General features: G+C 50.0%; 1 long non-coding RNA gene across 1 annotated transcript; it reads left to right on the top strand.

Moving 5' to 3' along the window:
* Positions 1-23: 23 nt before the first annotated feature.
* On the top strand, positions 24-4,153 carry LOC134486192 (uncharacterized). Its single transcript, XR_010065007.1, has 2 exons — positions 24-535; positions 3,864-4,153. It is a non-coding gene; the product is annotated as an uncharacterized LOC134486192 (long non-coding RNA).
* Positions 4,154-12,545: the final 8,392 nt, after the last annotated feature.

The following is a 12,545-nucleotide window of genomic DNA, read 5'->3' as shown; positions in this document are numbered from 1 at the left end:
GAAGGGGAGGGGAGGGAGGGGCACCGCGGCTGCGGACGCTGGGTGTGTAGCTCAAAGAGCGCTTGGGAATCTGCGGCCGGTCGTCCAGAGAGGGCAGGCTACCGGAGCGAGGCTACACAGCGCCGGCCGTGGTGGCGCGCGAACTTGGAAACCCTGGTTGTTGAGTGGGTCGGCAGGAAGGTGTTTTGGCTGCGCTCACTGTGGGGTAGGGAAACAGGCACAGAAAAGATGCGGCTGGTCCGGGTCTCGCTGCGGGAGTCAGGCTTCTTCTAACCCCTCTTTCTCCCGTTGGGGTTCCTGCCTCTAGGATCGGGTGCCCCCTCCCGGTGACCCGCTTCCTGTAGAACCCTTGTTTTGAACAGCAGTACCTGGCTAACGCGTCTCTGGAATTCGTAGCCTGGCACCTGTCCTACCTCTCACGGGGGCTCTGGGATCACAGACTAGGAAGCCTCTCCCTGAGCCCGTTTTCCTACCCGCATAATGGTGACAACATAACATCTACCTCCTTAAGAAGCCGAAGAGATAACGAGACTAGGTAAGCTCTCCTTACTGGATCATGGCATTCAGTAGGTGTTAGATGGATGCGCCGCCTCCCCTGGCTCCCACACAGCTGTCCCTGGAGAATACTAGGTGTGCAACCGAGGCTCCTCCAGACCTCTTTCTTCTCTTCCACTGCCTGCCCACCCTCCTCACATCTCTAGCCCACTATTCTAGTCCTAGCCTCTCCTCTTCCCTGAGCCTGCAATGCCCTCCCACTATCTCTCAGTGACAAACTCCTACTCATCCCTCAAGACCCAGAGCAATTTAATGTACCAGCTTCTCACACTACTGGCCCACCCATACCCCTCCCTTTAAAAAAAAACACATCCCTTCCTCCCGGGTTTGTGCTAAGCTACTTGGACTCCCATCAACTACTACAGTTACTGGCCCATGCTGCCGGAATTGGCTTCCTAGCTAAGACAGGCAGAGGAGAGGTCAGCTTGGAGTCCTAAAAGTGGAAGGTGAAGGGCAGGAGAAGGGGACTGTAGATTAAGGCAACTGTCAGTAGAGAGGAACAAGGGCCCTTCCCTTGGGTAGCTAAGATCTTCATGGATTCTGGAGCCTCTGACAGGGCTGGACAGTGTAACCTTACACTGTGTAGTTGGCTAAAATGAGCAGGTGTAGGCCTCAGAAAAGGGTTCCAAGGCCTTGTTCACCAATACTTACAACAGCACTGACTATAAATGAGAAGCTGGTCACAGACTAAACAGCCGCTGTCTGGAGCCTGGACAAACAGTGACCACAGAAGGCTGTCCCCATGCCATGAGCCTCAAACATCTGTTAGGACGGGTCACAGAACCACACTTTGCTTGTGACGACTCAGAGATGGACTTTATTATTTGTAAGCTTCACCTGAACTCAATATGATCTTTAAAATTGTATGATATGGTTTTTTTTTTAAAGCAAGGTGCACCAGAAAGAGCTGGACACGTAGTTTGAAAACATGCAACACAAGGCTATGTATTATCTGGGGACACCCGCATATTTAATATAAGAATATGCACAGGAGTGATGAATGGCAGGTTTTGACAAGTAGTGGCCTGAGGACAGGGGACGGGAGTGGAAGAGAGGCTTCATTGTGCAGAAATGACTTGTTTCTGAAGCCAGCGCACACAGGCGTGAGTGTCTGTTGTGCTGTTATCTAGACGTTTGAAAACCAGATACATTTATATTGTGATAATACTTCTTGTTGCAAGTCAGGCGGTGTCTAGGAAGGGAACGGGGAGTCAAGGCGATGTTGGTTCTTGAGCAGGGTTGTGATGTGGACAGCGACTGAGAGTCAAGAAAGGCCAGAGAGACTGCTGGGGCTGTACAGGGGAGAGGTGGGAGGGGAGGAGAAGGGAAGGAGGAGAGGGATTGAGAGAAAGAAATCACAGGTGTGAGTGCCCAGTATGGCCACAGGGCCTGCACAGGGTGTGAGGGTGGTTTATAGGGGTCTGCTGCCCTCTGCACCAGCAAACTGTCACCCTGTAGGAAAGACGTCCCCGCGAGGTCATGTCTTCTGATTTTGCTGAGAGAAACTAGCAGTTCAGACATTTTAATTCATTTTTAGTTCATATATAAAATAATGGTCTCATGATGACATTTTATATACTATGTCTCTGTACCTCATCCTTCCCTCCCCCTCCCCTCCCCCTCCCTTCCCCTCCCCTTGCCAGCCTCCTACTTCCTCCCCTTTCTGCTTTCATATCACATACATATACTGTGCATATTATTTAAATATAGATTCTGCCTATTTGAGAAAACACACAATGTTTGTCTCTCCGAGCCTGTTTTATTTTCTTACCACGATAATCCCCAGGTCCATCTATTTCCCTGCAAAGGACATAATTTCACTGTCCTTGTGACTAAATGAAACTCTACTGTGTATATCCCACCATTATATATATATATGTATATGTATATATATATATGCACATACATAATTTAGACTGTTTGAAAATGTAAACATTTCCTTAAAATGATGGAAAATGAATTAGGATGTTTTTACCACTGTGGGACTGAGCTGTGCAGGACTCCAAGGTCCTTGGTGAAGGCGGGGTTCCCAGGAGGGAAACGAAGGGGCAATGACACTGAATGTTCCTTTCTGTGAGGTTAAGGAGCTGAAGTCTAGGCAGGCTTCCTGGAGGAGGTGACAAGGAGTGACCCAGGGAGATGCCTGTAGCTGAGAACACAGAAGACACAAAGGCAGTGTTGAGCTAAGTGAAATAAAACATCGGGAGGTTCACAAAGGGTAAACACGGGGCAGACATGATACCTGGGCTTGTTAGCTATTGGGGTCATGAACCAAGACCATGACCAGATGTTGTTATATGCCCATGGACCAGCAAAAATGACAATCCCAAAAGGTAGCGAGGATGAAGACCAGAAGCAGCCCTGACATACTATTGGGAGGAAGGGGAGCTGGGACACCCATGGGCATCCACCAGTCTCACTGGTGCCATGTGCAGGGTATCCCTTCAGTGCCCACGCATGACCCCCCCCCAGGACCAGGGAGTCTGACTGCCCACCAAGTTCCTAAGGAAGCTAGCTACTACCCCAAGATCCCCACGCCACACTGAACAGAGGTGGGAGATGCCCAGGAAGGTGCACAGAGACTGTTTGCAATGCAGAAGGCTGAAGGCAGTCCAATGAGCAACCGCAGGGAGGGTAAATCAGTGAATGAATAAATAGTGGTATAGACGCCATGGCCATAGAGCGAGGGGATCAAAATCACCCACACGACAAACAGATTCCCATCCACAGTGTCACTTGACAAACACCCAAGGTGTAGCTGTTACCATACAGTAACAAGTAAGCAAGCACAAAGGCGTATTATCTGGGTACTCCTGCACATAATGAGTCTGAGAATGAGGTGGACCAGGGAGAGAGAAGCTCATTTAATATGGTGTGTTCCTACTAACTCCATGCCCTCACCAGTGCTGAAGCGCATTGTGAAGGCAGGGCTGTTAGCTCTGAGTGTCTGAGATACTTAAAAAAAGGGGGGGCTGGGAAGCTCAGTTGGCAAAGCACCTCCTCTACAGGACCTCAGCTTAGGTCTCCAGAATCCATGTAAAAAATGGGAGAGGGGAGCTAGGTTGGGGGATCCCAGAAGCTAATTGGCTGGCCAACCCGGCCAAGGTGATGAGCTTTATGTTCAGGGCGAGACCTTGTCTCAAAAAAGGAACGTGGAGACAGACTAACTAAGGAAAGACACACGTATATAGGCTCACACATTAGCACCCACATGTACTCGTGCACCCTCACACACTAACGACATATCTCCTGTCTCTCTCTGTCCCTCCCTCCTGCCCTCCCTGCAACCTCCAACACAACAACAACAGGACACGGGGGAGAATGCTCAGATGGAGAGCTTGCCACACTCACTTGAGAACCGAAGTCCCACAGATGCCCAGAACTCATGCAAACAAGGTGAGGTGCTGTGTGTCTGTAACCCCAGCACTCCACAGCCAGCTAGGAGGTGGAGACAGGAGGCTCATGCCCCAGCTAGCCAGGCGTTCACAGCAAGTGACAAGAGAGCCTGTCTCAAATGAGGGCAAATACATCAAAGTTATAATTAAAACGCTTGAAATGGAAATCCATTTATATAATAAATGAGTGAGTTTAAATCTGATATTTATTTGTGTGCGTGTGGGCATATCCGAGAAGCTAGAAGACAGCGTTACGTGCCCTGGAGCTGAAGTCACAGGTTCTAAGCCACCCAGCATTGATGCTAGGAACTGAACTCTAATCTTCTGGAAGAGTCACAGGTGCTCATAAGCCTCACATCACCCTTGCCTCAGAATGCGTCATCAAAAGAGACAGAGCTGGGGCTGGAGTGATGGCTCAGCAGTTAAGAGCACTGACTGCTTCTACAAAGGACTGGGGTTCAATTCCCAGACCCAACATGGCAGCTCACAACCATCTCCATAACTCCAGTTCCCAGGATTTGATCCCCTCTCCTGATGCCCATGGGCACCAGGCACTCGTGTGGTACACACATGGGAACAAAACGTTCATACACATAAAATAAAAATTTAAAAATATTTTATGGAGATAGAAGGAGGGGGAAGAACCAAGTAGGGTGGCTTATATCTGTCATCCCAGCACTAGAGAAGGTGGGGGAGGAGTGGCAGGGCAAGTCAAGGATAGCCTGGGTTACACTGAAAATTCCAGGATAGCCTAGGTTATTGTATGAAATCTGTCTAAGAAAAGAGCAGAGTAGTGAGGGCAGATAGATATGTGTTTTGGAGAGGATTGTTCAATCCAAGTGTAGCCTGGTAACATGAACAATCAGGGCTCTGTGAGCAAAAGGCGCAGTAATTACAAGACCAGGAGACATTTGTCTGGCCCAGTCCAGAGACTAGAAGGGAGCAAGGAGGTAGAGAAGAGGCTATGGTACCCCGATTCTCCAGGATTGCCCCTACATCTGCCATTGAACTTTCCAGCTTCCACCATGCAGGCGCCAGAGCCATGGGATTTGGAAAGGACCCTGAAGGAGGGTGGAACGCCTGGCCCAGATTGGAAATAGTCCCAGCAGAGAGCCCACTTGGCAGCAGGTGATTTCAGTGGTGGTCTTCCTATATAATAGCATGGCCTGTTCTACCCAGATGGGTCAAGACAGTCCTGGAGAATGCTTAGTGCCAGCCCCACAAGAGTTTAGGCTGGGCTAAGCTATTCAGGAACATTAGAAGACAGGGGTTTCCCAAGCCATCCTGCATCTCAGGATCCTGCAGGGCATCTCCTGCCTGACTTCCCACTCCAGGCTCCCCTTCCAATCCATTCTTCATGTCCACCTCCAAGGAAGTATTCTGGGCACATCTCTGGCATCCTTGTTCAAAATGTACCCAGGATAGAGCTTGAACTCTGTAGCCTGTGAATGGCAGCACTGAGCCTCTAGCATTCGTAGCTCCCCTAACCCATTCTTGGTGACACCTCATGACTCAGGAGCTTCTCTCTGAGACACCTGCTTCTTTTCCTCCTCTCCCATCACATGCTCGCCTTTTAAGACTCAGCCTCAGCATCACCCACTCAGAGGTGATCTGTTTCAGTTGGGAGATACAATAAAGATACATTTGTCTGGAACACTGTAGCAAACACTGACCCTGGACTTCAGCTGCAGCTGCCGGGGACAGCTCCTGACCCTGACCCCCAGGTGCCCATGCTGCTGCCCTTCTCCGCCTGACAGCGTTGGCTGAGGTTGGAGTTGGCCCAGCTTAAGCCCAAGACAGATGGGGTGCAAGGAAGGGTCAACACCCCCCAGGATAAGCTTTGAAAGCTCCCAGGATCTGAAGTCATAGGTAAAGACCCAGCCTCCAGTCTCTGGAAGCCAGGACTCTGGGATATTCTTCACTGTTCCTCAGAAGATGTAGGATAGAGGCCAGTGGCCCATGGTGGTCACCTGCCCCCTAAGGTACATTTTATTTACTTCTTCTCCTGCACACTCTCATCCCCTTCAGTCCCTCAGGCTGCCCCCATCACCTCCCAGATAACTACGGACACTCAAGTGCTCCGTTTGAGGTCTGCTTTGGGGACCCAGATTGACATGCTTCCATGAGTCTGGAAGTAGCTCCTTGAGACTCAGAATTACCTCAAGTTCTTCTCAATGGAAGTGCTTGTCAGACTTGGTACCCGTCATGACCAGATCTCTTGTGTCTGTGTAACTTCATGACACGGACTCAGTCAAAGCAAGGGGGAAATTCTTCTGAAATTGCATTTATTTATTTGTGTGTGTGTGTGTGTGTGTGTGTGTGTGTGTGTGTGTTTGTGTGTGCCACAGTGTGTGTCAGTGTGCGTGTGTGCCGTAGCATGTATGTGGAGGTCAAACACAACTTGCAGGAATACCTTCTCTCTTGCTGCCACTTGGGTTCTGAAGATGAACGTTGGATCGGCAAGCCTTGTGGCAGGCGCTTTACCAACTGATCGTCTTCAATTGCCTACAAACAGGAGATTCTAAAACTATGAGGGAAATTTCTCCTAGCAGGGGGAGAGCAGGGACTGTCCTCTTCCTATCCCTCTCCTCACCAGCACTTCCCAACTATTCCTAGATCCCTCTGCTTGGTTTTGCCCTGGCTTCTCCCAGTGGAAGGAGTGTGGGAGGAGTGAACAGACCTTGGTTCTAATCCTGATGATGGCACAACTGGCTACAATGTAACCTAGCTCCTCGCTGGGCCTTAGTTCCCACGGAAAGTAGACACAAGCAGAAAGACCTGCCCGGCAGGGGCAGGGACTTAGCTGCACAACAGAAGCACTTTGTAAACTAACAGCAAAGTGGTTTTTGAGGCTAAGCTGTCACTGTCCCCAGGGCTGGCACCAGGCCTGGCATGGAGGAGGTGCCTGCAAAATGTTTAGAGAACAAACTGAAGCTAGGAGGGGAAATCCCCGGTGCTCCCTGTCTTCATTCTGCCACTCACGCAGCATTGTCACGGATACCCAGCTAGACTATGCCTCAGAAGCGATGGCCTTTGGAGACTAGAGGGAACACAGCTGTCTCAGAGGGACCCCAACCCATCATCCACAGTGTGGGAGTCCTGCTCTGCAGAGACGAAGGGTGGAACCTGAGGTATGGGGTCTAGACTGAGGATGAGTCTGAGTGAGAAATTCTTGCCTTTTGTGTATGATCTTCAGAACTCATTTTGTTTCTCTATACTTGAGTTTCCTTGTCGGTATACACGGGACAAGAAAATCTCACCAGAAGGATGCTCTGAGGAGGACATGAAGGGAGGAAGGAGCCCATGTGTGTGAGGGTAATGAATAAGCCAGTGAGTGAAGAACTTCTACCCAGTACTGGAATACTGACTGTTCTGAGCCCAGGACTCGAGCCTTAATCCAATCTGTTTCCTGCCCCATTTCTCCCAGCTGGGCCTTCCGCTCACTCAGAGGCCACAGGGCTAAAGGCTGGCACTACCTGGGGCCACCAACACTCTGACGAGGCCACACATTGTCCTTTGGGTTGCCTGGAACATTTTCTGCCTCTACCCTCAGATACAGATATCCCTCCAGGTCTTGCCCTGATGCTTTCTGGGATGGGGTGAGAGTGGTGGGTGCAACCTGGGTCTCCCTGCCTCCTCCAGGAGCCAGAGCAGCCTGCCTCTGCCTCCCAGAGGTCCAAGCTACCATCTGCTCCCACCCCAGGCCTCAGCTCTTTTCTTAAAATAATTCCTACGGTTTCCTTGGAGACATCTCTCTCACAGAAGAAAGGGAACTTGGGAGGAGAGAGCAAAGCAGCGGGAGAGGTCGAGTCCTGTATTCTGAGCACCTACTGTGTGCCGGCCTGGTCTTTATACTCATTCTGAGCTAGGGGCCTGACCTCCTGGCTGTCGGAGAAAGCCTTGAAGCCCTACAGTCCCTGTTTCCATATCAAGGCGCAAGAAAGCAGGCCCAGGATCTATAGCACCCAAAGGCAGAGACATATTTGGGACTATGAGGAGAGTTCTCAGGCCAGATCCTAATGTCCTGGCCAAGATATGGCCAGACTCCCCAGTTCCTTCTTATCCCTGATGCAGTTCCAAACACCTCTGTGGGCCTGTAAGGCCTAGGCTGGCAGAGATGAGAGGAGTTTCTCAGTTTAAAACGAGACGAAGTCGCCTCAGGCCACAGATACATTAACAGCTCAGGTGGTAGTGTGCTATCAATCCCCAGCACAATATAAACGAGGAACAGCAGAACACCCCAAATCCCAGAACTGAGAAGGTGGAGGCAGAAGGATCAGTGAGTTTGAGTCCAGCCTGGCCTACCTGAGAGACTGTCCTGGGGAGGGGTGGGGCTGGGTGGAGCATCCCCAGCCTTGAGCAGTCACATGGCGGGGAGTGGGAGGAGTGAGGGCCTATTACTGATTTCCCGTGAACAGTAAGAAAGGCCCTAGACAGTCATTTCAGCTGCTTCTCCCAAGGCCCCAGCTGGACTCACAAACCCCATTTTCCAAGTAAGAAACCGAGGCCGGAAAAAAAAGTGAGTTCATGCATAAAGTCAGGGTGTGGCAGAGGCAGGAGACTCTCTCGGGCGGAGAGCACTTGCTCAGATTGCCATCCCCAGACCAACACAAAACCTTGAGGGGGGTGGGAGGGCTAGGTGGGATTGCGGGAGGCCGTTTGCCCTTCCACAGCAAGGGAGGAGTAAAGGGGTGTGAGCCACAGTCCCTCTCTAGCCCCCACACTCTCAAGACAGCTCTAAAGCCAATGTCACCAGGGAAACACACACAGGCATCTGCAGAGGAACATCCATCTCCCAGCTGCTTGAGCACCCTGCGAGCCTCTGTCAGAGTTATGCAGTTTCAGTCTCACAACTGTAACTTAATGTGTCCTCTGGGGACCCTGAGCCACCCCTTCTGGTTAGTCCCATCGGTGTGTACATGTGCGCTGGCTCCCAGCTGCCTTCTGTTCTTTCATATTGGAGGGCTATGGGCTATACTCAGCATGACAGGTCTTACTGCAGGGTCTGCAGAAGGCAGGGAGAGAAGGAAAGGGTTGCAGGTAGAGGCTGGCATGGGGCAGAGGCTGGCATGAGGCAGAGGTTGTCCGAGTGCATCCCCAAAGTCAGTGGCAGAGGTGAGACCCTGGCAGTAGTTTTGCTCTGGAAAGACCCTCAGCTGAGGGCAAAGGGCTTGACCTTCATCTCAGAAGCAGAGCAGAGCCAGCCTAGGGCTCAAAACCCAGTCAGGGTGTGAGCCATGTTCTGCTTTGCCAGATCTCTCAGAGGCTAGGATGGAGGAATATAGAGGAGAGACCATGAGGCTTGGGGAATGGGGCCCTGGAGAGGCCATAGAGAGGGGGTGAGTCCTTAGGGAGGAAGGCCATGGAGAAGGGGTGAGGCCATAGGGAAGAGAGTTTTGGAGAGGGGATAAGGCTGTGGGGTGAGGCCGTGGGAGAAGGGCTGTGGAGAATATGGTGAGGAAGGCTGCTGGGGTCCAGGCCTCACTTGTGTGAGGAGAGGAAGGCAAAAGTGGGGGAGATGCCCAGGAAGCCAAGTCCACAATGGCTGCTTCTGGAGCATGTGGGGTGAAAAAAGGACAGAAATTGAGGCTCTGGTTTGGGGGACTGGAGTCTAGGCACAGGAAGGAGTCCCCAAAGTCCACTCGGAGACTTCTGCGAATGACGTCTTGGGCTCATCTGTTAGCTCATTCTTCTGGTGGCTCTGCATCTCAGAGCAAGAAAGAGGAGCCATGTGGAGTCTCTCTGGAACATCCCTATGTCCTGTGAGGGCTGGATGAGAGGCCATCGTTCTCCTCAGAAGGTTAGGCGCAGGGTGGGCACAGGGTGATGTGAGGAAGGTAAGGTGCAGGGTGATATGAGGAAGGTTAGGTGCAGGGTGATGTGAGGAAGGTTAGGGGCCAGGAGGAAGCTAGAATTCCATCTTTATGGCCAAAGCTTTCCTCCTGCTCTCAAGGAGTCTCCTCATGATCCAGCACCTTAGAAGACAATGGCAGGAAAATGTGCAATGAGGGAGCGGCTGGGCCTGCAGAGACGAAGACTGAAGGCATGGAGTGGACAGGATTACTGATAGAGAGTCAGGAAACAGCCAGGAAAATCACTGAACTCCTTAAGAAATGACAAATTTAGCTATTAATCCCAGCACTGGGGAGGCACAGGCAGACAGGTGAATCTCTGAGTTTGAGGTCAGCCTGGTCTACAAAGCGAGTTCCAGAGCAGCCAGGGCTACACAGAGAACCTTGTCTCAAAAATGAACCAATAAACAAACAAACAAATGAGTAAGAAGAGGCGCTGGGGGGTTGGGGATTTAGCTCAGTGGTAGAGCGCTTGCCTAGCAAGCGCAAGGCCCTGGGTTCGGCCCCCAGCTCCGAAAAAAAGAAAAGGAAAGAAAAAAGAACCAAGAAGAGGCGCTGGGGCTAAGCAGGCAGAATGCCTTGAGAAGGCAGCGTTTAAGGAAAAGGGTAAAAGGACCCAGCAGTGCTGACATTCCTATAATCCTAGCTTGGGGAAGCAAAGCAAGAGGCTCAGGAGTTCAAGGACATCCTCGGCTACAAAGCCAATTCAAGGCTAGCTCGGACTCCATGAGACTTCTGTTGCAAAGACCAAATCAAAATGATAACGAAACAGAAGTAAGCCACAAAATGCAAAAGCAAAGGGGACCAAGGGTGTCTGGGTGGGTGGAAAGTAATCCAGGCAGAGGGCGTGGCCTATGCAAAAAAGTCCAAAGGTGGGAAACACACACACACACACACACACACACACACACACACACACACACACGCATGCATACGCACACGCACAAAGTTAGATTAAAAAACAACAACAAACTCTAGGGGTCGAAAGAGATGACTGTGGGTTAAAAGCACTGACTGTTCCTTCAGAAGATCTGGCTTTAGTTCCCAGCACCCACACTGTTTATGGCTCACAACCACCTGTAACTCTAGCTCCAGACTGGGCACCCTCCCCTGGCTTCCTTGGTACCGGTACTCTTATGGGCACATAAACAGTTAAAAATAAAATAAACTGAATTTTCTTTTGTCTTTCCTTTTCTTTTTTTTAAAGACAAGGTCTCACTATGTAGCTGTGGCTGCCCTGAAACTCATTACGTAGCCCAGGCTGGACTTGATCTAAGATCTGCTTGCCTCTGCCACCCAAGTATTGGGAATAAACAACTGCACCACTATGCTAGCTAGCCCTGGGTTCAGTCCTCAGCTCCGAAAAAAAAAAAAAAAAAAAAAAAAAGAGTTGCTGTGGTCATGGTGTCTCTTCACAGCAGTCAAACCTTGACTAAGGCATGGGGTAACACCAAGTATGCTCGGGAAGGACTATAAGGTTGCTAAGGGGTAGATGCCCCAAGGAAGTCATGCCACACAGAGGCAGATCTATCTGTCTCGGCCTTGGGCTTAAGTGAGATTAAAGAAAAATATCTCCCAAGAAGCTGAAAGCTGGCACCCAGTCAAATTCATGCCTGAGTTTTAAGAATTGATTTGGTTTCGAAATATTTAAACTGAAGCCAGGTGTGGTGGTCCACACCTTTAACCCCAGTACAGAAGAGGCAGAGGCTGGTGGCTGGATCTCCGTGAGTTCTAGACTAGCCAGAGCTACACAGAGAGACCGTTGTCTCAAAACAAAACAGCATTCGAACTGAAGATTACAAGTTAAAGTGAAAAATAAACTAGAATACAATGGACCTGAGCATCTAAAGTTGGCCCTGGAAGCTGAGCATGGTGGCATGGTTGGCCTATCATCCAAGCCCTCCGAAGGCAGAATGGGGATCTCCATGAGTTTGAGACTGGCCTGACCTATGCAGTGGGTTCCAGGCTAACCACAGCTACATAGTGGGACTCTGTCTCACATCAGCAAAAGTTGGTTCTAGAGAGCAGAGCAGAGCAGAGGGAAGGGGAGGAAAATAATACAAATTCTAACCTAAGTTCTAACCCCAATGAGTGAGGAAAGGCCATCAGCACAGCTGCTGCAGGCATTTAAACGGTAGTGAGAAAATATCACAAGCATCTTAAAGGGCAGAAATTGAATGATTTAATTGATACAGACATCCCTGAAAAAGCATAGCATTCTAGAATAGATTTAGAAAAAATTTAAATACCGACTAGCCCTATATCTAGTAAAGAAATTAAATTTGTGACTTAAAAATCTCATGAAGAAAGCCAGGAAGTCTCACTGGCTTATCTCCCCCCCGACCTCAGAGAATAGTGTATCAACCCCACAAATTCCTCTGGGGATGCTGGGCACTGGTGGCCCACACCTTTAATCCCACACTTGGAAGGCAGAAGCAGGTGGATCTCTGAGTTCCAAGACAGCCAGGGCTACACAGAGAAATCCTGTTGGTGGTGGGAGGATTCCTCTGGAGAAAGAAAAGGTGCAAATACTTCCTGATTCTGTGTCTGAGTTCAGCCCTAACTGGTTACGAAGTTTTGAACATTACAAGATAGCACTTTTATGAATGAAGATGCAAAAATACTGAAGAAAAAGTTAATATTAGCAATTCTGGGAATAGGTAAAAATCATACCAATCAGAGATGAATGTGGTGTATCCCAACTTGTCTGCCATTCAAAAAGAAGTGTAAGAGGTTGTTTTGT

This window comes from Rattus norvegicus, chromosome 3 (genome assembly GCF_036323735.1).
Source record: "Rattus norvegicus strain BN/NHsdMcwi chromosome 3, GRCr8, whole genome shotgun sequence".
Classification (NCBI taxonomy): domain Eukaryota; kingdom Metazoa; phylum Chordata; class Mammalia; order Rodentia; family Muridae; genus Rattus; species Rattus norvegicus.
The sequence above is the reverse complement of the archived record's forward strand: the minus strand, read 5'-3'. Positions and strand labels throughout refer to the sequence as shown.